Source organism: Notolepis coatsorum (assembly GCF_963971535.1).
Source record: "Notolepis coatsorum genome assembly, chromosome: 2".
Taxonomy (NCBI): Eukaryota; Metazoa; Chordata; class Actinopteri; order Aulopiformes; family Paralepididae; genus Notolepis; species Notolepis coatsorum.
The window spans coordinates 180,744,255-180,771,538 of NC_140166.1; the positions used below are offsets into that span (position 1 = coordinate 180,744,255).

The following is a 27,284-nucleotide window of genomic DNA, read 5'->3' on the forward strand; positions in this document are numbered from 1 at the left end:
CCTCAAATGACGGCTTACAATATTTCATGAAAGCAAAGTGTTTCGTTTGTCTAAGATTTAAAAAGGTTTAAACTTTACAGCACTGACAAAGTCCCACAACATAAACTTTTTTTAACAAAGAAAAATAATTTTCTTTTTATAAATTTATTTATTTTATCTCGAAGCTTCGAATTAAAATAGTATCTAGGCCCTGCAGCTTCGAATTCCAAAAAAGAATTCGAAGGGTCAGCCCTAATTGTCTCCATTAGCTATGTTCAGCCTGACTGGGACTAGCATGGTATGGTTGGGTTTGTGTCTCCATTAGCTATGTTCAGCCTGGCTGGAACTAGCATGGTATGGTTGGGTTTGTGTCTCCATTAGCTATGTTCAGCCTGGCTGGAACTAGCATGGTATTGTTGGGTTTGTGTCTCCATTGCGTTTAATGTAAACTCTTGCTAGGCAACTTTTCAAATTCCACACCACCAACTGTGATACACAAGCTAAACCATGATGATACAACAGTCCCAGCTGGCTTTGGCCAAGTCTGGCCAGGTTGTGAAAGCCAGGGTTCAGCCAGGGTTTGACAACGTACTAAAAGACGCTCACTGTGTGCCAGACAGCACAGCTACACCCCAGCTAGTGGAGACTAGGCATAAGACTGTCAGAACATAGCCTCATCTTTACCTCCTGTGCGGCCAGTCCTGCGAGAGGATGAGGAAGTCGGTGTGGGTTGAAGAAGGTGGGGTCTGGGCGGCGACACTCTAATGGCATTGGCGACAGCAGAGACTAGCCGTGAGCCTCGGAGGCAAGTCGCTGGGAGGATCCGCAGTCAGGGCGTGGAAGGTCGCCAGGGGGTCTTTATTGAGTTGAGTTTTCTGTCCACTTCGGGTGTGAATGTGCCACATGACAGCTACATTCGAGTCCCTGGGTGGTGAGAAGATGATGGTAAGAAAGATCACGAGAGAGAACAGGAGAGATCACGAGAGAGAACAGGAGAGATCACGAGAGAGAACAGGAGAGATCACGAGAGAGAACAGGAGAGATCACGAGAGAACAGGAAAGATCACGAGAGAGAACAGGAGAGATCACGAGAGAGAACAGGAGAGATCACGAGAGAGAACAGGAGAGATCATGAGAGAGAACAGGAGAGAACGTGTTTTTTCGTACTCCTCAAAAGCTTTTTTTGTATCAAATATTTTTATTTGACAAACACAATACAGTAATAATAATAAACAAGATCTCACAATACCATAACAATAATAATAACAACAATAATGACAATAGAAATAACAAAAATAATAAATACAGAACATAAAAATCTAATTATATTATCACAGACACCACAAAAGACATTTACTCCCCCACTCCCACCCCAGGACCCCCGGACCCCCCAGGATCAGCACCCCGACCCCTCCTGGACGCTAGCTCATGGCCTTTACTTTCTCGGCCGCTGAGGCCCATAGTTCAATGTTGGACTGCCCAACCCCTATTATCACCCGGGCATACAGATCTCCATATGAATTACATCCAAAAGTGTCAGAGACCAATTGATCATTGTAAGTTTCTCAAGTTGTTTCCACCTCATGTCTATCAGTTTCTTGGCTGCTGTAACGGCCGCCAGTGTGATTCTTTTTTTCTGTATGGAAAAGCTCTCTCACTTGAAGATAACCAGAAAAGAATGCTCCACAAGGAAGCATACTAGGACCGTTACTGTTCCTAATTTATGCAAATTACATGTCATCAGCTTGTGACTGCAACTTGTTCCTGTTCGCGGACGACTCAGCCAGGGGTGGACGGTATGGTCTAAAATTTATATCACGGTATAATTTGAAGCATAGACGGTAACGGTATATATCACGGTATCAGTGTTTCCGTTAGAATAATTTTTTTTGCCTGATAGGCAGGCTATATAAAGAATGACATCCTCAAGGCATGTAGATTTATAATATTTTAACTTAAAACTAGGCTACTTTTGCGTATAAAGTCATTATATTCCAAATAAAATAAGTCCAGAGTCCGTGCTGCTCCCATTGCAAACAGCCGGGCTGGATGCTGAATTTTGCTAGAAGCATATGTAGCTGCAGAGCCGCAGAGCCAGCGGCGCTTTCAGGTCTGGTCACAGCTTTCAGCCGTTGGGTGGGGGGGCGCTGTTGAGCGGACCTGACCTGAAAGCGCCGCTGGCTCTGCGGCTCTGCAGCTGCATGCTATTCGCAAATCCACTGCTGCAGCCGTCCTCCCGGCTCCCGCTGCAGCCGTCGTTATCATAACACTACACGCATATCATAATGTTTACAGCAAACTGTAGTTGATCACCAGGTATGTTTTATTAACGTAGAATAATTCATATAAGAAAAACGATAGGGACATCTCTTACCTTTCTCCACTGGTTAAAAATGCCAGGAACTGAAATTGAAACTTGCTGTGAGCCGCGGTGATATGTGTTTATTATGAAATGACAATTGCGTGTTGACACGCCCACTGCGCGAAGCCTCCTAAATAACTTTTTCCAGTTTGCACATATCTATTATCTATGACTAATTCTATCTATTTTTAGGGGCAAATGCGATTGAAATAGTCGCGCTGTGGTTACATGACGTCATTGCTATTTTAGAGCTGCTCTACCGGTTACACAGTATAGTCAAAATCCATACCGTAGAGCAAATTACTACCGTTTATACCGTATACCGTTTATACCGTGGTCTCTGACAGGGACAAGTTGCAGGTTGAAAAAGCCCTCAGCTCTGAACTCGGCAGAATCTGCACCTGGCTCGCTGATAAACTATCATTACACCTGGGTAAGAGTCCATTCTCTTTGGATCAAATAACAAACTCAGCAAGGCCAACTCTGTTACAGTGGGTGACAATATTGTCACAAGGAAAGATGAAATTACATACCTGGGTTCCATCCTGATCCTAGAGGAAAATCTTTCCTGTGACAAAATGGCAACCAATGTAATAAAAAAAGTCAACCAACGAACAAGATTCTTGTACCGGATCTCCTCTCTGGTAAACAAGAATACCCTGAAGACTCTAACAGGAGCACTCATTCAAGGGTACTACGACTATGCTTGCACCTCATGGTACCAAAGCACCTCAAAGGCACTAAAAACAAGATTACAAACATCACAAAACAAACTGGTCAGACTACTGCTTGACCTTACTCCTAAAACCCACCTCACCCCTGCCCATTTTGACAACCTCGGATGGCTTAGAGTAGACGACAGAGTACAGCAACTTGCAATGGGCCTGGTCTACAAGATACACTACATCACTAAGGTACATGTCAAAATACTTCCCAAAGGTCAGTGAATACCACCACGACCACAACACCAGAGGGAGTTCCACAAATCATGTTCAACCCAGATTCGGCTCAAACAAGGGACTAAACACGTTTAGCAATTATGCCACAACAATGTGGAACGCCCTACCCACAGCCGTAAAAGAATGTGAATCCCTACCCACCTTCAAAACCGCTCTCAAAGAGCACCTATGGGAGGCTGCAATTCAAAACTGGCCCCAGTAAATGTCCAACCCCCTACCCCCCCCCCCCCCCCCCCCAATGTAGTTTCCTCCCCCTCAAATGTATATATTCTCTTTTAGAAACGATGTCTGTAAAGAAACAGTACTGTATATTTGTATATCATAAATGTCTGGATGTAACAGTACTGTATATCTGTATGTCGTGTACTGTATGTCATAAATCTTATGATGAATTGAAAATGGGGGACCCTGATGTAAACAAGACGAAAGTCTTTCTCTGGTCTGCATCCCCTTAACAATTGTGTGTATTGAGCCGTACTGTATTGTACCCATTCTGCAATATGTTAATACAATTTTCAATCAATCAATCAATCAATCAATCCTCTTACTTTTACTTTTGCTTCACTTTATTCTGACTCACTGTATAGGGAGGTGTAGTCTGACGTCACTGGTTGTTCCACCCGTATATTGCACAAAACAAGTTCCCTTCCATCACTAACATTATTGTTTAAGCATATTTGGTTGAAATAAAATTCAGCAATGACTTTTTATGATTAATTGTGAATATTTTCTTGGGGGGCAGCTACGTGGCGTAGTGGGCAAGGCGCTCGCCACGAAATCTGGAGACGCTGGGCTTGCCTGTTCGAGCCCAGCGCTCCACATTTGCTTTCAGTTTAGCTGGTCGTCCGTACTAATACACATTGGCCGTATTAGGGGGTGGGAAACTGATGGGTGGGGATCAAGCGTTGTGGACAGCGACTCCTACAGGTCGGTTGGTGCGCCTGCGCAGTAGAATCAGGAAGTGTCGGGGGCAGCGTGAGCCTCCCACGCGTTACTCCTCGCCACTGAGAGATCGAGCTGCGCAGGTAATGCGACTGCTGTTACCTCAAGTACCAGAGGGGACTTGTGCTATGTATGACTTAGTCCACATTGCAGCCGGCTTGTGGGAGGCAAGAAACAGCGTTTGTGACAGGGGAGGGTTGAACTGGATGATACGAAATTGGGATGGGAGAAAAATATAGAAAGAATGGGAGAAAAAGTGGATAAAAAAAAAAAGAAAGAAGATACTATGAGAAGGCTGTGTGTGTACAATACATAATGTGTGTACAAGTTGAAGGTTATATAGTGTAATGTTTGTGGGGGGGGGGGTAGTAAGAGAGACAGAGAGAGGGAGAGATAGTGTTTTGTGTCTGTGTTAGAAAGAGAGAGAGAGAAGCGTGTTGGTAAATTTCCCTGTTAGTCTCGGATTTTAGTATTGTAGAAATTCTCCAATACCCATACCCTGTTTTCACCTGGTATGGGACCAATATCTGATATACCACTACCAGTATCGGTGTCAGTGCAGTTTTAAGTACAGCCCACACAGTAATGGTGCTATATGGGCCATTCTACATATAATGGACCTTCTGTTGAGTGACTCAGCTGTTATGAGTCTCTTCCTCTCAGCAGCGGAGAGAACCCACACTGACTTGCTGACTTGAAATGATGTCAGAATGCCAATTAGAACTTCCAGAGCCAATTGTGAATATTTTCATGTTGAGCTATAGATTGTAGGAAAGGTACACCATGCAAATGTTAATGTTTTATTTGTTTTAAACGAGACGATTTAGAAATGGGCAATGGGGAAATACATTGCGTTGGACAGAGAGAGGGTGGAACACGAAAAACGGCATAAAACTGATTATTGTAAATTAGTATTATGAATTACATTGTTTCTTCTTTCTGATGTCCTAATGTATTGACTTCGGTTTTTCACTCACATATATATATATATATTTTATCTGAACACACATGTCATAGTAGCAAGGCTTATTCAGAACTCCCTCTGTGTTTCTCTCCCCCTTTAGTACGCAACTGCTGAGAGACACCAGAGCAGACAGACAGGCAGGCAGGCAGGCAGGCGCTGCACTAGTCCCCTGTGACCACAAACTATCTCAACCAAATCCTTCACCATTATGAATCAAGGGATGACTTAGTCTGTCATCCCTTTCTTTCGCCAGAAATTAGCGTCGTCTTTGTAATTGCTGGGGCCCATTCAGGCTGCCCTTGCTCCTTCGTTTTCATCTTTTTGTCTGCCTCTCTCTCCCTTCTTTCTCGCTCGCTCTCTCAAGAGCATGCAGGAATCGGACATGAGAACTTGCCGGAGAAGTTAAAATGGCATTGATAATTGTTTTCGCAATCATGAAAAGGCATCCATGGGCTTTAGTGGGAGGGACAAGTTGGTTCAATTTAGATTTTTGTGGGGGAGAAGTGTAGCCCATGGATCGGAAGTCAAAAATGTTTCTTTGTAGATCTATCCTTTGTTAGCTCCACAGCTCACATTAAGACAGTAACAGGGAGATTTACCAACGCCTCTCTCTCTCTCTCTCTAACACATGCACAATCACACTATGTCTCCCTCTCTGTCTCTTACTACCCCCCCCCCCCACACACACACACACACACACATACATATCCACTTGTACACACAATCACACATATGTACCAGTGGCGGCCGGTGTGAACTACATTTTGGTGGGCGTGGGGGGGGGGGTGAAGGGCAAGCGGACAGCTGACCAAGCGAATACTGACTCATAACGTTACCCCGTTTCCAATGTTAAGTCGAGTTCATTCATACTACACTAGTACACGTATGATCAATCCAATAATGAACACATATACCGGTATATATCTAGTCATTTTAAACAAGTTACCATTCATTCATTCATCCATTATGCGTCACCTGCGGCGAAATTAAATGTTATAGTTCAACAACAACACGCTGTGTTGAGAGAACGAGAGAGAGAGAGAGCGAGAGAGAGCGAGAGAGAGAGCGAGAGAGAGAGAGATAGAGAGAGCGAGAGAGAGAGACCGCATTAACTCACTTTGTTTAGTTGAAACGTGGTCCAGGAGGGCTTGATAAAGTGTATATGTCCACTGTCCCACAGTCCCAGACTGTTGATGTATATCCACTGTCCAGACTGCATCCAGCTAGCCAAATAGCTTCTTGTTAGCCAGGTTAGGCACCACAACACAAGTACTGTGATGAGCTGTGTCTTTGCCCATTTCCGCATCGAACAGCCTGCAAACTACCTGGCGTTCTATCGCCCTGCTCAAAGACAAACTCCAACCTTAACCAACTTTGAAAGAGTGCCTAAGCTTAACCGTCGAAAGAACTTGCCGTCAGGCTCTAAGACAAACTCTAACCTTAACCAACTTCGAAGAGTAACTAAGCCTAACCAGTGTAGAAACTGACGTCGGCCAATCAGAGAGCGCCTCCGAGAAATGCGGCTACGGAAAGTATAGACGCTGCTTGCTTAGATGATATAGATCGCTTGAAAACACGCCCGGCTTCCATCATATTACATCATATTTCAACGCACAGTGCGTTACGTGCGTTGACCTATTTGATTGGCTGCGAGGATACAGCGATGAAACCAGTGCACGCCCTGCTGTGCGCGATATGTCTCGCCCCGGCCTGAGAGGTAGTTACTAGTGACTTCCTGTGAATGAAAAACTATTATTTATATTTGATATATTAACGTTATATTGTGCATTGGAAACACAAACATACTTAAAATTAGTAAATATTATTAATTTTAACACTTTCAGTGCCACCAGGGGGCGCACGACTTAGTGCATGAATGCCACCATCGGCACTAATGTTAACGTTAATATCGCCTAATCTATGTTTTAAATTATGGCTATGTGTCTAATCTGCCCGTCGCTTATCAAAGAATCATTTTCCAGTCAGTGCTGTCAAGGCAGATTGGTTTTTTATCGCTTCATTTCCGTTTGAGAGCATTTTGAAAAGCACCGTTTTGAGGTAAAAAACAGCCCATTCTGGGCCATTCTGTGATAATCGTCTTTTACTGGAATATTCCAGAACGTTGATATTTGTCGGCCTATTTATGAATCGTTTTCAAATAAACGCTAGATGATCAATATTATACGTACACGCACGCACATTCGAGGCGCGCGCTGATAATAGCCGTTTTCATTTCCTCATGGATTTTACAGTGAAACCGCTGGAGCACATATCAGAAAAAAGCTTATATCTTCATCAAAACGAGTCTGATTATCCTAACACTGATAACATAGATTCCTTACCGGACATCAGATGGTATCCAACTGGTATATTCCAATTCCTGATCACCATTAGAAAAAATCGATAAGTGTATAGATCTAACGTGTATACAGTAGATCTCATGCTTGCCGCGGCTCAGAGTCTCCAGAATGAACTCTGGTAACCCCGGCTGCATCAGTGGACTGGAAAATGTGGACTGGAATAATTTTTTTTCCCCATCCATTTTCATTGAGTCCATTCCAAAATCCCTGATGTCATCTGGGAGACGATAGGGGGCGCTTTTTTCACATCTGATCGCCGGCGGCCTTTGGGTAGGCTCGCGTGATGCAATATGATTTCAGATCGCTTAAAAAAGAAGAAAAAAAAAAATCAGAGAAATCTCGTGAGTGGCTTTCAACGTAACTATTGTAAATCCGAGAAAAGCTGTGAGTGGCAGTCAAAGTGTTAAACATGTTTATTTTATTTCTAGGGCTCTAAAAAAAATATATATATTTTCTTCTTCTTCTCTCTTTTAACCAGGGAGGGCGGCGCCCTAGCGCCCACTATCGGCCGGCCGCCACTGATATGTACACACACAGCCTTCTCATAGTATCTATACTATCTTTAACACACACAGCTCATATTATGTAAATCAGATACGTAAAATAATCCTAACTCAAGTAGCCTAACAGAGAGGCTATCACAAGTCATCCAGGATCCCTGTTGCAATTGTACGGTTTCGCTTTAAGGGCATTGCATTATGGAGACAGTGTTCTTCTTGGTCTAGGAAGGAGCGTATCACATCAGCTGGCACCGTTTTCAGTCTGAAAAAGACAAACGCCTGTAATGCCATAAAAGTCCAGTACAATTTCTTGTCTCTGACTTTTGTAAACAACACCAACAGCACGACACAGACAGGTAGTTCAGAGTTAGCCAAAAACGATGGGCGTATATTTATTTTCACAAAAAACAGAAATGTGCAACAAAACAGTAACTCCATTAGAGGGGAATGTCTTCTAGTCAAGTAGGGCTCTGCTGCACTGCCCACAGCAGGGTTGACTCTGCGGCTCTGCAGCCCTGTCCTTAGCAGAGTCTACTCTGCGGTTCTGCGGCTCTGCAGCGCTGTCCTTAGCAGAGTTTACTCTGCGGTTCTGCGGCTCTGCAGCGCTGTCCTTAGCAGAGTCTACTCTGCGGTTCTGCGGCGCTACAGCCTTAGGTTATACTAGGGCTGGGCGATAAAACGATAACGATAACTATCGCGATAAATTATTTCCTCGAAATAAACATGAAACGTGGTCGCAAAGTTTAGATATATCGATTTTCCAAGCTTGGATATGAGCACACGCACTAACAACCAATCAGTGAAGGAGATGGCCGAGAGCGAAGGAGACCCGGAAGCTTATAGCTTATCCGCAACAGTAAGTTACTTCCGGGGTAGGCCTGATTGGCCCCGACAGGCACGTGACGCGCAACTTTCTCTGCCGCGCGGCACGCTCCGCGGAGCGGAGCGGCAGAGCTTGCGGAATTACGTAACCGTCCAAATCAGCCATGACTTTCATTCGGCGCTTCAGCTCACCTGGCAGAGCGGCGGTCCTGCGATCCTGCGGTCCGTTGTTGACGAGTTCGAATCCCATCAAATCTTTTTTTTTTAACGTGATTTTTCTTTTAACATGTATTCTTTCGCCGGTTAAGGTTAGGCATGGTTAAGGTTAAGGTTAAGGTTAGGCATTGTTTCGGAGTTGGTTAAGGTTAGAACGGTTAAGTTTAGGCGCTGTTAAGGAGCTGGTTAAGGTTAGAGTTTGTGTTAGAGAATGGCAATATTCTTTCTATGGTTAAGGTTAGGCATGGTTAAGGTTAAGGTTAAGGTTAGGCATTGTTTCGGAGTTGGTTAAGGTTAGAACGGTTAAGTTTAGGCGCTGTTAAGGAGCTGGTTAAGGTTAGAGTTTGTGTTAGAGAATGGCAATAGACAGCCTATTTCCGCGCGACAGCTCTCAGCAGCCTCGTTGCGCGTCCTGAGTTTGCCGCGTCACGTGCCTGTCGGGGCCAATCAGGCCTACCCCGGAAGTAACTTACTGTTGCGGAACAGGTACAGGCACCACGGAAGGAGACCCAGAGGTAGGACTCACTCAACAACAAGGCTTGCTAGGCTAATTAGCTTGCACGGCGCTGTTTTATATATTTACGTGCCGAGTATGTGTGTGGCGTGAATTCTGAGGCCACGTTTATAGTAGTGTGGGGTATACAGTGGACGTCGTTTCAATATATTGTGGCGGAAGAGAGTATTTTAGTGTCATATTTAGCACATTGTCATGGAATACACCGCTTAGAAACAACAGGCTGGCTAGGATAACTAGCTTGCACGGCGCTGTTTTATATATTTACGTGCCGAGTATGTGTGTGGCATGAATTCTGAGGCCACGTTTATAGTAGTGTGGGGTATACAGTGGACGTCGTTTCAATATATTGTGGCGGAAGAGAGTATTTTAGTGTCATATTTATTACATTGTCATGAGATACTCCGCTTGTCGGCTAACTGCTAACGTGCGCGGACTGATGACGACATCAACTCGACTCGAGACATTCGCAGCAGCATAAGAAGTTAATTAAACTTAACAGACATTATATCGACGATAATTATCGATATCGAATTATATGAAAATAATTTTATAATTTTATCGCGATAACGTTTTTGGTCATATCTCATTAGTCCCAGAACGCAGAAAATACAGGGCAGAGTCCAGTAACCAAACAAATCTACACTTCTTCAGTGTTGTAGGAAACACACAAAAAACGGAACCAAGGTGGAGAGTCCAGAACGAGGATTGCAGTTCATGGAAAAATAGTCCTCCAAATGAACTCACCGAAAGCAAAGTCGAAGTGGGTAACGAGGCACGGGTCCACGGGTCCACGGCGGCACTGAGAGAAACACAGCAGCAACTTCCAAGGGGCACACAAACCGAGTATAAGAGTGCTCCCGCCGAGCTGATTGGAAACTCCTCTCAGGTGTGTGATGGTAATTGGCACTGAGAAGCGCGCAGTACTGGGCCAGCCCTCACAGACTGGATTACTTTACCTGATCAAAACATGGATCATTTTGTATTTGCTTTACTGAAAGGAAAATCGTGTGAAGGCATGAGGTAAGCTGACAAGTGATGTTAATATATTAACATTATATTAACAAATTATTCAAGGTGGCTAATTTCGGGTTAGCCAACATTAGATGTGGTGAACATGTAAAGTTATTACATTATGTTATAGCTTGTGTGAGTATCGAGAAATGTTAGGTTGGCTGATTGTGTTCGCTGCCAAGGATGTGGCTAACATTGTTGCATTGCCCTGGTTTAACTTTTTGTGCAGTTGGTAACATACAGTAGCTGACATGCTGGATTTGTCTTGAGATAGTAAGAAATGGGATTTAGGAACGAGGACGAGTACTTCTCCTTCTTGTCGTTAACATCAACTATGTTTACTTTACACTTGATTGGTGTGGAATCAGTTGCTTAGTGGTCAAACGTTAGGGTATTAATAACTTTGTTATCACGTTACTAAAAATGACCTTTTACGCTGTAATTAAAACAATGTTTGCGTTAACTAACAGATACATTTTGGGCGACAATGGCTCGGGAGGTAGAGCAGTCGTCTGGTAATCCGGAGGTTCCCGGTTCGATTCCCGCTCCTCCCAGGCAGCGTGTCGAAGTGTCCTTGAGCAGGACACTTAACCCCTAATTGCTCCCGATGTCTCCCGATGTCTCTCGGAGTCTCTCTGTTCTCGTAGCGTGTGTCAGAATTATTTGCTCTGTACATTAGCCTTCATTGTTGACTTTTTACAAAGTACTGTATGTAGTACTGTATGTCACTCAAACCTACATTTCATTGTGGTAAACCTCATATTTTTATATTCAGAGGTAATTATATAGTTTACACTGTATATTCATTATCCATTATTTAAAGTGACATTTTGTTTCAAGTGATTGTTTAAAGCAGTTGCAGCATGTGTGTTGTGTGTGTGTGCATGTGCGTGTGTGTGTGTGTCAGGGTTTCCGTTAGAAAAAATTGTTGCCGGTCTCCGTGACCTGCAAGATTTCAACTACCGGACAAATGAGATTAATTCCGGTCATAGTTTATTGAGCTTTAAAAAAATTGATAGGCAGGCTATATAAAGAATGTCATCCTCAAGGCATGTAGATTTATAATATTATTACTTAAAACTAGGCTACTTTTGCGTATACAGTCATTAATATATTCCAAATAAAATAAGTCCCTCGATACTCCGTCTCCGTGCTGCTGCTGACTTGAAATAAAATAGACCGCGTATGTGGCAGTCGGTCCGACACTAAACAGCAGTCTGTTATAATCACATTTTTATGAGCTAACGAATTCCGTTATATTGGACATTTGTATTAATTATATCAAGCGAAGAACTGAGAAAGCAGAGAGACTGCAACATTATCGTGGTTTGCGTGACTACTCTCTCCACCTCAATGTCACGCGGTCGAAAAGGGCGCTTGTCTATTGGACAGTGGAAATGTGTGTGTGGCTGCGATCCTGTGTGTGCGCGCGCGCGTGTGTGTGTGTCTGTGTGTGTACTGCGGAGCCCAGATCAGCGGAGCCGAGTTTTGACATGGCATTGATCCATTGTTCTATTGAAGCACATTACCACCATCCTCTCGCTAAACAACTTGTAGACCACGGTGTTTTTATGAGTGCCCACAAGTAGCCGTTTTAATAATATAATAAGCCGCGCGCCTCGGTAATAATAATAAGCCGTGTTTTTTCTTCCTTCTTCCCAAGATGCACAGACATAGATAGATAGATAGATAGAGAGATAGAGAGATAGAGAGATAGATAGATAGATAGATAGATAGAGAGATTAGATGCAGTGTGCTTGTTTTGCAGTGAGTGCTGCGAGCAGTGGTAATAATAATCACTTCCTATATTTGGTTCGCGTTTGGTCCGATGAAGCGAACCGAGACCTATGTTTTTAAAGCTCTCGCTGACAACGTCGTTGTCATTATTAGAAGCAACGAGGAAACAAATGTAATGATCGTTTCGTTCATCGCATAGGCTATTTAATTTTAGCCTATTTTAATACAATTCAAATAATCAAATTGTGCTTAGACTCAGGGAATTATTTTCACCGGACATTAAGACCGGAGAAATTAAATATGTCGGACTTCAAGAGATTTTGCCGGACAAATACCGGTAATTACCGGCTAACGGAAACGCTGGTGTGTGTGCGTGCGTGCGTGCGTGCATGCATGCGTGTGTGTGTGTGTGTGTGTGCTCATGTGTACTTGTGAGTGGAGAGTTCAGTGTTCAGTGTTCTGATTGCCTGGGGGAAGAAGCTGAGCGTGTGTCCGAATTATTTCAAATTAAAATCGAATCTCGGCCCCGAAGCTTCAAATTCCAAAAGAAAAAATCGAAGGTCAGCCCTAACTCACATATACACAGGTGATTCGCATGATGATGACGATACAGCTGATACAGAGTATATACCATATAAAGTTGATTGTTATAATAATAATTAGGAATGCACCCAGTGGCACAATTCCCATGGGGGTACATACATACTATATCTGTGACATTGTGATTTAAAGAAGGAATTGCTTTGTGTCCACAGTGTGAATTTATAATAGAACACAAGATACTTGTGCCCTGATGATAAGGATAAGCGCTCAGTGAAGAAACCCACTCCCATTGCCAAAATAAAGTCTAACATGCCTATAAATACTTACTATGGAATTACACACTACAACTGTATTACGTGGCCCATAATGGCCCCCAAACAGAATTGCCAGCGTCAACAGACCTGCATGAACTCTGACCTAACATTAGCCCTTGTGAATTGTCGGCTTCAAAAGACTGACAAATTTGGAACTCGTCACTATAGGTCTGCTGCAATAATCGAATAATCAGGTACCGGTAATCGCCATTGCGATTAAATATGAGATCATTATTTCACATGATTATGATCAGTTTTAATTTCCCCTTTGGAAATTGTCTTCCTCTTCCATATTAACTTTCAAATAAAAGCAGATATCTTGGCAAATGGGTCAAAACCCATATCCCGCCACCAGGGGTGTAAAGTACTTGAGTAATTGTACTTACTTCGTTACAATACTTAAGTACTGTTTTTGGGGATTTGTACGTTAGGTTTGTATACTTGTACTTTTACTCAATTACATTTCAGCGAAGAAAAAAACATACTTTTTACTCCTTACATTTAAAAATGCAGACCTACAATGTACAAAGTACAAATCTTGCAGGTCCAACTATTTTAATTCGTATATTTGTTTCTCTGGCCGAACTAACGTTAACGTTATTAACTTATTATATAATATATATATATAAGCTAGTCAGATAGTAAATTATATTGACCATATTGACCAAATTGTGTACACTGCCTGTGTTGTTTTTACTACCTGTACACTGTGTTGTTTACTACCTGTACCCCCCCCCCCCACTCCCCCCCCCCCCCCATGCTGCTATGATGCCTGAATTTCCCCAAGGGGATCAATAAAGGAATATCTTATCTTATCTTATCTTATTAATCCTGCGTCCGCACTTTATTTAAAAACAGCCAATCAAATCCCCATCAATGGAAAATGAACCTGCCCATACCCATGCTGATTGGTCCTTTAGTTGGAATGCTTGGTTTCATTCCAGCCTTGCCTAAACACCAGCTGGTGATTTCACTAATTGGCTCACCTCTTCAACTAACTCACCTGGTGGTGCAATGTGTAGTTAAAATGAAAACTTGGCCCACGATGGAATGGGTTTGAGACCCCTGGTCTATCCCTTGCAATAAAATTAAGTTTTTACTTTAACTTTTTAGTACTTAAGTACATTTGATACTTTGACTTTTACTCAAGTGTGTTTTTAGCCAGATACTGCCCTTGAGTACGATTTTAAGACGGTACCCATACTTTCACTTAAGTATAATTTCTGGGTACACCCCTGCCCGCCACCCACTAGGTCACACAGATCAATCTGCATGTTAAATAGCCTAAATGAGAGGTTAGATGCTATCGGCCCGCCGACATCATTCCCATTTGGCTTAGGCAGGCTAGAGATATGGTATCATATGAAACTAGAGATTTCAGTCTCTAGTTTCTAATCTCTAGTCTCTGGCCTGTGGCTGGGGAATCCAGGGCCATTTTATCACTGTTCCGCTACTGATTTGCACGTACACACTACACCCATGCAGTGTCTGTTACCGCACGTAGAAGCCTACTTTATCACTGACTCTAATGCCACTATGCACCCACCACACCCACACTGTGATTATTACACTGGAATTATTGTATTGTAAATAAATGCTATTTTTCTTTACCATTGCTTATGCTGCTAATTCTTACATGTTATACTATTTTATTGCTTCCTTTTCTACTACTCTAAGTTGATGCTGGTGCTCGGCAGAGGAACCAAGAACAAAGACCTTCGCTCCTTTATGCTGTAACAAAAATAGGGAATGTGACAATGAAACTGATTCCATTCAAGGAATCCGTTGATACCAATCACCTCATCATCATGCTATCTTACGTGGAAAGGGGATAAATAGGGTTCAACATTTTCAAGATATCTTGAAGGAAAAAAAATACTGCAATATTTTATATCCAAAAGGTTAGCAATATTTTATCAGGCAAAATTTGCCCCAACACCATGTTTATTTAAGCTGCGCTAGTAGTGTTGCAATTGTATGGTTTCACGGTTTTTCACGGAGTGCTGCATTATGGGAGACAGTGTTTTGGGTTGCTTGAGGGGCCATCTTCGGGAGAGCATCACGTCGAGCAGGCACCGTTTTTAAGCTAGAGAGCTAGTTATCATTGCAATGTAGCAAAGTGAGCAACATGGATCTTGTTTCTTTTATTATATTTTTTTACTTAAAATTGTATTCACATTTGGGCGGCTACGTGGCGCAGTGGGCAAGGCGCTCGCAACGAATGCTGGAGACTAGGCTCGATCAGGATGCCTCCTGTTCGAGCCCCGCTCTCCACATTGCTTTCAGTTTAGCTGGTCGTCCACAGTAATACACATTGGCCGTATTACGGGGAGGGAAACTGAAGGGTGGGGATTGGGCGTTGTGGACAGCGACTCCTACAGGTCGGTTGGTGCGCCTGCGCAGTAGAATCAAGAAGCGACGGGGGCGGGGCCCCTCCAAAGCCCAGACCCCCGACGCTGAAAGATCGAGCCGCGCAGGTGAAAAGATGTGACGGCTGTTACCTCGAGTATCGGAGGGGACTCGTGCTATGTATGACTTAGTCCACATTGCAGCCGGCTTGTGGGAGGCAAGAAACAACGTTCAAAGACAGGGGAGGGTTGAATTGGACGATATGAAAATTGGGATGGGAGAAAAATAGAAAAATGGATAAAAAAATATAATTTATTCACATTTATAGACATACAACACTTAGACAATACTTACAATGACATCAATAACATAACAATATACTAACATGGGCCCCTTGAATACGGCTGCGTTCAGCCTCCCAGACCCCCATAAGAGGAACCCCCCCCGCTCGCCATCCACCCCTAGAAATAGAGCTCCCTCACATCCCAGGTCCGTCCCACGCAGGGCCGAGCACTCAGCGACACGGGTCCCTTGAATTTAATTGGGCCAGGCCCAGTAGAGGAGAGGGAAGTAAGTAAGTAAGTAACGTTTATTTATATAGCACTTTTCAGAGACAACTCACAAAGTGCTTTACATACCAAGCCCGCTACCTCCCATGTCACCCAGTACCCCACCCCACGCACAACGACCCCACGACATACAAGACCCCACTCAGCTGAAAAAATGAAATGAAAATAAAATAAGCTATATGTTTAGCACTTTTTGCCCCTGTTGGCGGGTTGGAGGGGAATCAGCTCTCCTAGGGAGTAGCCCCCCCCCCTAGTGACCCCCCAAGCCTCTATTATTGTCCAACATTTTTTAAATTCTTGTCCTTCACAAATGTCCATGTGCACATTTAAAGCAACTGCTATTCTAACATAACTCAGATTCTAACATAACTCAAAGAAAAAAGACAACATTTGGTGCTCCCATGGTGTTAGAGGATCTTAATCGTATCCCTCTGTTCCCCGTTGGAAGGGTGAGGAGTAATGGCTCTCCTAGTGGCGAAGTGCGCACTATATAAGTCCAACATTCGTTCTGTGGACGGCCTCAGAGCTCCCGGTCAATGTTCTGAATTTGTCTTTCTTATGCTCATGTTCATTTGTATTGTGTGTCACGTGTAATCCTGTAGTTCCTTCATACCAGCATCTCCCTATATGACGCCGGAAATTGTCACGCTCCACCTTCCTCATTTAGTTTCCAACGCGGAAGTAGCAGTGCACTCCGTGAACTAGTTGTTATGAAACGAAGGGAGAAATTACATAATGTTGGGTATTCGCCAGAAGTTCACCAGCCCCCGGAACCTTCTCGGCACATCCTAACAGCGCAGCGGTCCTGTCCTGGGTTTTCCTCGTCTCGTGACAGCGGACCGAGGGACGTCGCACGACGGTTAGCAGTCGAGCTAAGTCGTGCACAGGTAGGGCCTGCGCTATCAGGCATTGATACTAGCATGGGTAATATTGCTCGTTGTCCCGTGAGACAACCGAGTGATGTATTGGCGCGGGGGCGGGATATTTGGGAAAACATGGTCGTCATGACTTTTGGGTGTTTTTCCAAGTAGCGCGGGGCTAATGCTACAATGTTGGGACGCCGTTCCCATGTTCCCCGCCGTGGGCTGTCGCCACTCTTCCCTCCTCTTAACCGTTTCATTGCTGAAGGTCAATCGGTGTCTAATGTGGGGGGTTTTGCTGAGGCTTATTTACCCTTTATACGGGTGGATGGGCTGACGACGCAAGGCAGGTGTGCCGTGCTTAGAGGGCCAGGTAGCATCGGCCCTTTGCCCTGGCATGGTTGAACGGTATCCCACCCGGAAGCCAACGCCAGAGGGCGAGTCGGCCCGGCAGGTGGCTGAGTGGGCTGATGAAGCTTATACCGCCGCAGGACGGAATTTAGCGGCAACATTGCTCATTTGGCTGCTTTTCTGTCCACAATGGTGTCGGGTGGTGGGGCCTTAGGGCCAGCCGACGTCAAAAACATTGCGCGTGTTTTTGAGGTTATACAGCTTTTGACCCAGCCGCGAGCTATAACCGCAGGTCAACCTGTGGTCCCTCTTGGCCTCCTCGGAACGCTGTGTCTACCCCCTTTTCTGGGGCAGCCATTGAAGGTTTGGCTGCTGAAAGGGTGAGTCTGGAGGGGATGGGTCTTAACCCTACTGTGGTTGACACCATCCGGAACACGCGCGCTCCGTCCACTACCGCGTATTACGCAGGTAAGTGGCGTGCTTTTCGAGAGTGGTGTGAGGTTGGGGGCCTGGACCCGGTGTCCTGCCCCCTGGACTCTGTTCTTTCCTTCCTCCAGTCTATCTTGAATAGGCTGTCGACCTCGACAGTGAGGGTATACGCCGCGGCTATATCCTCTTGTCAAGTGGGTTTTGAGGGCGGTACGGTGTTCGCCCACCCTCTCGTGAAACGTTTCTTGCTTGGCGCTCGGCGTCTCAAGCCTGTGGAACGTTCTCCGTCTCCGAGTTGGGACCTCCAACTGGTCCTGGGCCGGTTGTCGGAGGCCCCATTTGAGCCTCTTGAGCAGGCGCCATTGGATCGGCTGTCCTTTAAGACCGCATTCCTTTTGGCCATCACCTCCGCTAAGCGCGTGGGTGAGCTGTGTGCTCTCTCGGTGCGGCCTGAGTGCCTGTCTATTCGGGCCGATATCGGTGCGACTCTGAGGACTCCCCTCCTCCCTGGCTGGGGCTTACGGGCCCTCAGGGGGTACACTTGTCGGGCCACGCGTCCGCTCTGCCCCATATCTCATTGGCAGAGCGAGACGTGATAGCCAAGTATGATATATAACAAAAGGTTATTTCATAACCTAGTTATATGAATACTGGCTGAGCGTCTCGCTCTTAGCGGCCTGAGGTCCCTTGGATGGGTTTCCGCTTATGGAAATCGAGGAAGGTGGAGCGTTACCATTTCCGGCGTCATATAGGGAGACGCATGGAAGTGGCTTGGTCACGTGCAAGTGAGTACATTTGTTTGTTTCGCGTGCACGCTAGGTGCATGGAGATAAGAGGATATCTCATTGGCAGACCGAGACGCTCAGCCAGTATTCATATAACTAGGTTATGAAATAGCCTTTCGATTTTTTACCAGCCAAACATTCTAAAACAAATTTGTGTCGCATATATATAAAAATAATTCAGTAAATTTCAGGTAGATAAGGTATTACGTTCAAGTAGATAAAGAATACACTTAAATAAGAGGCCAGAGTAACATTTTAAGCAAATTATTTTAATATATTGATTGATGATTGATTAATCAATACAAGTCAATCTTGGCGGTTAGGTGGCGTAGCGGAGATTGCGTTCGTCACCAACCCCGGAGCTGTGAGCTGGATTCGCCTGTGCAGCTCCGGGGTTGTCACCAGCTTGGCTGGCCGTTCACACTAATACAATTGGCAGTATTAGAGGGTGGGAGAAGCTGGCGGGGTGGGTCCGGGTCGTTGTAAACAGCGACTCCTACAGTTCGGTCGGGGCGCCTGCTAAGCGCGGATGGGACCTGAGTGGGATAGTGTGATCCTTCCACACGCTACGCCCTCTCGGAGAATATCCGCGCTGCCAGGTGAAAAGAAGCGGTTGATTGGCTGGACGTAGGGCTGGGCGATATGACGATATTATATAAATATCGGGTACAGTTAATTAACGATACACTTTTTTAACGTATCGTGGATATCGTGATGTTTTGCCCAAGAGGATTGTGTCGCGTCAATCTGGTCCACCCCGTTCAAACTTTTGAACAACGCCGCTCCCACACACGCACTACTGCATCAACGTTAGTACGTATGATTAACAAAGGCATTCGTTTTGTGGCATCAACATTATATAGTTACACGTTATATAGTTACACATCAGCGTATTTACCCAAACATAGCAACGTCCAATGACGACATAGATAGCAAGCGTTACTGTTCATATCTCAGTCCGTGCCGAGTTGTGCGTGCCCATTCTGCGGTCTGTTAATAAAGTTTTCAATCAGACAGATGTATGGAAAGGCTTTTATTATAACATTTGTTGCAGTAAAATCATTATGCCTCGTTGTCATGCTGCGGTGCGCTAGTAATCACTCGTCGGCTGCGGTGAGCTGTTGTTGTTGTCGTTGAGCTGAGCTCTCGTTAAAATCAAGGAGGGCATTCAGGAAGTAAAAAAATAATAGCGCTGCTTGCCGATTGGTGCTAAGAACAGCAGGGCGGGTACAAGCGGTGTGACGTAATTGGCAGACTCGACTGTCAATCAAAATTATTATGTTGCCGGCTGAATGATTGAACGAATGAACGTTATTAACGATTGCAGAATGGGTACAAACAATACAGTACAGCTCAATACAACAACAGTGGACTGACTGGAGGATGAAGACCAGAAAAAGACTTTCGGCTTTTTTACATAAGGGTCCTCCATTTTCAATTCATCAAAACATTTAGAGACATACAATTGTTAAGGGGATGCAGACCAGCGAAAGACTTTCGTCTTGTTTACATCAGGGTCCCCCATTTTCGATTCATCATATTTCATATCTAAATTATATAATATCTCATTGCTAAATATATGCAATATATAATCTAATAATCCAATAATCTAAATCTAATATATAATATAAAAATGCTAAATGCATGGGTATTTTATTTTGTCTTTAATGTTAGCTTGCAAACTCAAATACTGTCTTGGTAAGCCTCATAATGAATTGTTTGGGGAAAAAAAGAAAAACATCGTGATGCGTATCGTGTATCGCCGAAAGGTCAGAAAATATCGTGATATCATATTTAGGCCATATCGCCCAGCCCTAGCTGGACGTGTGTCGGAGGAAGCACGTGATAGCCTCCACTCTCCCAGATGATCTGACTGTGGGGGGTAAGTGCGCAGCGACCAGGAAGGGGATTGGGAATTGGCATAACGACTAACATTGGGATGGGAGAAAATCGGAGGAAAATGGAGGGGGAAAAAGATCAATAAAAGAAAAAAAAAATACAAGTCAATCTTAAGCTTAAATTGTAACCTAATGTAACCTAACCTAATCATCAGACTCACTCTAGCCTCTTTGCAGGATTTAACAGAACATAATAAAATGTGAAGGTTTTGTAAACCTAACTTAAACCTCCTCAATCATGTCCTCATCAGAGTCCACAATTTCATTGATTTACTACCGATGACTGTGGTGTTATGTTAATGTGTGTGCGTTATACGACAGAGTGTAAAGGTAGAGTTGTTCCGATACCGATACCAGTATCGGAAATGCCGCCGATACTGCCTAAAATGCTGGTATCGGCGAGTACACGTAAATTCTAGCCTCCGATCCCATGACGTCATTTATCTCCTGCAGAGAGTGAGGATTATAAAATTAACGTGTTTTAAAGTGTGATGCTGTTTGTCATTTTAACAGCAGATACACTTTCTTAAATTCCATAGTATATGTACAGCGTCGCGCCGCAGTCGGCAGTCATGCAATCATTTATCATTTAACATTTGAAAGGCATACATTGTTGTATGAAATAAAATAGTATAGAGACATATGTACAGCGTCGCGCCGCAGTCGGCAGTCATGCAATCATTTATCATTTAACATTTGAAAGGCATACATTGTTGTATGAAATAAAATAGCGGGGAGAATATGCTCACGCGAGCGGCATCGCTGAGCTCTGGTGACGGTCTTTGTAACTGAGGGGTACAATTCCCTGACTGTATTGAGAGTATGGTATTATTAAACCACTACTTAGTTATGTACTTTAATTACTGGCCATACAGTACACGGTATATCTGGTGAACACCCACACAAGAATACGGCTTAACAAAGAAAGTTATATTTAGAAGTATTTATTATTAGAGCAGCAACAATAGGTTACAATATTGAGAATTATGAATTGCGCTTATATGGCGAAGAACACTTAAGTAGGTCAAGAGCGTAAGTCCATGAGCATCATAAGATGGGTATAACTGACACCACCTGTAGCATAAGAATTACATAAGGCACACTCGTAGGCAGCTGGAGATACTAAGGGGGTTCCCTCCGGTTGTAAGCCAGCAGGGGAGAGGAATGGTCGGGAGCAAAGTCTGGATCAACGAGGAATAAATAAGCTCCAGCTACGGGAGGCGGTACATTACTCCCTTGATCGGCAGACAAAAAGCAGCAGCTATAATCCAGTATGCGCGACAGCATGGATGAAACCCAGCCAGCCTCTTCCTAGAGACGGGCTCGAGTGATGCTCCTCACGGGTAGATCCCACACAGCAGTGGGGTAGACGGTTCTCTGCTCCAGCAGCCACAGTACCAAAGCAATATAATCCAGCCGGAAAAGGCTCTGCATTCGCCGGTGTAGATTCTCCTGTGCACTATACTTCACATTAACTAGGTCGAACTTGACGTTATTTCACTAAACTCTGACACTTTTACTATCCTATTCGCACATGTTATAAGTAGGGCTGTCAGTTTATCGCGTTAATTAGATTAATTAATTACACAGCAAATTATCGCGTTATGAAAATTGACGCAAAATTAATTACAGCCGACCTATATTTACTTTAGACAAGTGGCAAATCGGTGCGCTTTTATTTTGAAATCCACGCTTGAGTTGGGCGTATTAAACTTGGCCCATTGAATGACCCGTAGCCTACTTGATCGTCACTTCACACATGCGTCGTCTATCAAACAAAACAAACACACAAAGGAATTAGCTCAGCTGGAACAAGATGTCAGCATCACCCGAGGCGATACTCCTGGGACCTATGAACGGCAAGTTCAATTTCAAAAAGAATATAGATGGGACAGTAAACAAGACCATTGTAATATGTAGCTTATGTCAAAAAGAATTTGCGTATCACCGAAGCTGCTCTAGTCTAACGTATCACATGAACGCTAAACATGTCCAGGCAAGTTGTTCGAGCAGCTCCAGTGTAGCTAACGTTAGCTCCAGAGCAACTCGCACGCTTCGTCAAACCACTCTTGGAGAATTACCGTTAGGCAAACGGTTGAGTAAATCCACCACAGACAAACTAACCAACAGCGTCGCGAAGTGGATAGCAAAATATTGTAGGCCAATAGCTATAGTGGAAGATAAGGGTTTAGCGGAGTCATTTCGAATAGCGTCGTCTGACCCAAATTACAAGCTACCCTCGAGAGCTACAGTGATGAAAAGGATCCACAACATGTATGACACAGAGAGGGAGGCGAGGGAAGAAGTGTTGGCACGGGCTGGCCCAATGGCCCTAACGGGTGATCACTGGACGTCGGTGGGCAATCATAATTATTTGGGTGTCACAGTGCACTTGATCGATACTGAGTGGAAACTGCAATCATTTGCATTAACGGTGACCAAAACTGTGGGCCGCCATTTCGCCGATGCGTGTGCTGAACAGTTCAACACAGTAATAGAGGAGTGGAATATAAAAGATAAAGTCACATCTATTGGGACTGATTCCGCCCGTAATATGATAGCAGCAGCGCGCTGTATGCCGTTCTAGCACATGCCATGTGCTGCACACGTGCTGCAAAGAACCATCACAGTCTCCCTTGAGGACAGAAGCCTTGACACCACCCTGGCAAAGTGCCGCAAGATTGTAGGCCACTTCAAGCACAGCCCTGCCAGTACAGAAGAACTGCAGCAGCAGCAGACTGCCCTCGGACAAGCAAAAGAGCCCATGATACAAGATGTATCCACAAGGTGAGACTGTTTAACTACCTGTTGTATGCTTAGGGTAAATTTAGTGTGTGTGTGTGTTTATTTCTTTGTGTTCTGTACAATTGCATCATGCTGCATTAACAACCCCCAGTGGGACTAATAGTTATTTTATTGAATTGGAAGGTGGAATTCGACACTGGCCATGATCTCACGGTACCTGAGGAACCAGGAGGCTGTGACTGCCACTTTGGCCCAACAGAACCACAAGCTGTCCATGCTGACCCCCACAGAGTGTGACAAACTGAAGAAGCTGGAGCTTGTACTTGAGCCCTGCAGGTAAGTGTCTCTCCCTCTCTCTCTCCCCCCATACACCCCCCTCCTCTCTCTCTCTCCCCCATACACACACCTCACACCCCACTCTCTCTCTCCCATACACACACCTCACCCCCCAATCTCCCCCATACACACACCTATCTCTCTCCCATACACACACCTCACCCCCCCCTCTCTCCCCCATACACACACCTATCTCTCCCATACACACACCTCACCCCCCCTCTCTCCCCCATACACACACCTATCTCTCTCCCATACACACACCTCACCCCCCCCTCTCTCCCCCATACACACACCTATCTCTCCCATACACACACCTCACCCCCCCTCTCTCCCCCATACACACACATATCTCTCTCCCATACACACACCTCACCCCCCCCTCTCTCCCCCATACACACACCTCACCCCTCTCTCTCCCATACACACACCTCACCCCCCCCCCTCTCTCCCCCATACACACACCTATCTCTCTCCCATACACACACCTCACCCCCCCTCTCTCCCCCATACACACACCTATCTCCCTCTCATACACACACCTTCACCTCTTTCTCTCTCGCTCTCTTGTTTCACTGCAGGTATGTGACTGAGCTCCTTGGAGGGGAAACCTACGTCTCATGCTCTGTGGTGCTCCCCGCACTCTGCCACCTAAACCGCATCATGGACCTCAACGAGGAGGATCCGGGCTACATGGTAAAGTTCAAGGCCAGCTTCACGAAGGACCTGGACGCACGCAAAGCGACCCTCAACAACAGATGGCTGAAGCTGGCTACAGCCCTCGACCCGCGATTCAAGGACTTGAAGAGCGTACCAAAGGACGAGAGGGATGAGGTGTGTGTGTGAATGAGAAGACCAGTGTTAAGTCCTTAGGCTGTCATGAAAAGTCCTATGCAACTAATTAATTGTCCCTCTTATTAGGTGTGGACCTGGCTTAAAGAGATGCTGCCAGGACCAGAAGCAGACAAAGCTGCTCCACAAGCCACAGAGGACGAGCCACCAGCGAAGAGGACCCTCCTCCTGCTGTCTTCAGACTCTGATTCAGATGAAGTCAGGGTACTGTCAGGACAATTAGACCTCTACAAAGCTGAGCCCAGCATCGGAATGAATGACTGTCCACTGGAGTGGTGGGCAGCTCACGCAAAAGCCTATGGACAGCTGTCTCCTCTTGCTCGCAAATATCTGGCTACTCCTGCTACCTCTGTGCCATGTGAGAGGCTATTTTCACTTGCAGGTCACATAGTCCAAAAGAAGAGGGCAGCCTTACTCTCAGACAATGTAAACAAGCTTGTTTGTCTTAGCAATTGGCTCAAGGAATAGATTTGTCATGCATACAGTAGACCCTGCACTAGACCCTGCACTAGACCCTGCAGTCATGCCCCAGACCCTGTAGTAGACCCTGTAGTCATGCCCCCAGAAACTGTAGTAGACCCTGTAGTCATGCCCCCAGACACTGTAGTAGACCCTGTAGTCATGCCCCCAGACACTGTAGTAGACCCTGTAGTCATGCCCCCAGACACTGTAGTAGACCATGCCCCCAGACACTGTACTAGACCCTGTAGTCATGCCCCCAGACACTGTACTAGACCCTGTAGTCATGCCCCCAGACCCTGTAGTCATGCCCCCAGACACTGTAGTAGACCATGCCCCCAGACACTGTACTAGACCCTGTAGTCATGCCCCCAGACACTGTAGTAGACCCTGTAGTCATGCCCCCAGACACTGTAGTAGACCATGCCCCCAGACACTGTACTAGACCCTGTAGTCATGCCCCCAGACCCTGTAGTCATGCCCCCAGACACTGTAGTAGACCATGCCCCCAGACACTGTACTAGACCCTGTAGTCATGCCCCCAGACACTGTAGTAGACACTGTAGTCATGCCCCCAGACACTGTAGTAGACCCTGTAGTCATGCCCCCAGACACTGTACTAGACCCTGTAGTCATGCCCCCAGACACTGTACTAGACCCTGTAGTCATGCCCCCAGACACTGTACTAGACCCTGTAGTCATGCCCCCAGACACTGTACTAGACCCTGTAGTCATGCCCCCAGACACTGTACTAGACCCTGTAGTCATGCCCCCAGACACTGTACTAGACCCTGTAGTCATGCCCCCAGACACTGTAGTAGACACTGTAGTAGACCCTGTAGTCATGCCCCCAGACACTGTACTAGACCCTGTAGTCATGCCCCCAGACACTGTAGTAGACACTGTACTAGACCCTGTAGTCATGCCCCCAGACACTGTAGTAGACACTGTACTAGACCCTGTAGTCATGCCCCCAGACACTGTAGTAGACACTGTACTAGACCCTGTAGTCATGCCCCCAGACACTGTAGTAGACACTGTACTAGACCCTGTAGTCATGCCCCTAGACCCTGTAGTCATGCCCCCAGACACTGTACTAGACCCTGTAGTCATGCCCCCAGACACTGTACTAGACCCTGTAGTCATGCCCCCAGACACTGTACTAGACCCTGTAGTCATGCCCCCAGACACTGTAGTAGACCCTGTAGTCATGCCCCCAGACACTGTAGTAGACACTGTACTAGACCCTGTAGTCAGTATATTAATATTTGAATAGTCATATTTGGCACTATATCGTCGAGTTGGACGTAGTCTATTAAGCTAATAATAGTCTGTTAATATATAGTGCTTTGTGCGGTGAGAATACTACCGTAGTCAGTACCCCATCGTTTCGGGCAGAGAACTGGCTGCTTATCCAGGGTGGTTGACCCCACGTGAAGCTGCACCCGAGGAGCCCCAGAGCCGACGAGCGAGTGGACCTGTATACCGGATTATTCTGCCGACGACAGCCCGCCTTCCCAGGCACGGATTATGCTTTGTATACTTTGATTATTCCATGGATAAAGACCCCCGACACTGCCGTGTGTTGGAACCCCCCCCCCCTGGAGAGGACGCAAGGTGAGGAGACGCTCTGCAAGACGAGGTCGCTTCACGTCTCTCCTCCGTGGACCGGATGACGCCGGCCCACAAAGAGTCCACCTGCTTTCATCTGTGGTCCAAGGATCGCCGGCGCATTGAACGGCACTACAGTGGGTTCACCTGGGATACCCTTGGCCGGATGAGGCAGCCGGATTCTACCCCCCCCCCCCCTCCTACTCCTGTCGGCTTACAAGCGACCGGATTAACCCCCCCCTAGTGTGTCCAGTATATAATCATTAAAGTATCATTGCTGTTATTCCCTAAACTATTCCAGGTCGTACTGTACTAGACCCTGTAGTCATGCCCCCAGAAACTGTAGTAGACCCTGTAGTCATGCCCCCAGACACTGTACTAGACCCTGTAGTCATGCCCCCAGACACTGTAGTAGACCCTGTAGTCATGCCCCCAGAAACTGTAGTAGACCCTGTAGTCATGCCCCCAGACACTGTAGTAGACCCTGTAGTCATGCCCCCAGACACTGTAGTAGACACTGTACTAGACCCTGTAGTCATGCCCCCAGACACTGTAGTAGACACTGTACTAGACCCTGTAGTCATGCCCCCAGACACTGTAGTAGACACTGTACTAGACCCTGTAGTCATGCCCCCAGACACTAGCTTGCTGTGGGCTGTTTTGATTTTTGAGGATACTGTAGCTTAGTGTAAACTGTTATTGGCTGTATCAGCAACAAATGTTACCTTATTGAGAGGTATGTTTTCATTCATTTTATTTTATTCAATTTAATAAAATTGATTTCTAAAGCATTCTTCACTTGCAGGTCACATAG

At 45.5% G+C, this 27,284-nt stretch overlaps 1 long non-coding RNA gene across 1 annotated transcript in view; it reads right to left on the reverse strand.

Annotated features, from left to right (window-relative positions):
- Window positions 1–675: 675 nt before the first annotated feature.
- The window catches only part of LOC311246435, a 118,068-nt gene continuing 91,459 nt past the window's right edge, over window positions 676–27,284 (reverse strand). The window contains exon 3 of the long non-coding RNA XR_014620808.1: window positions 676–903. This is a non-coding gene — a long non-coding RNA (uncharacterized lncRNA). The remainder of the gene's footprint in view (window positions 904–27,284) is intronic.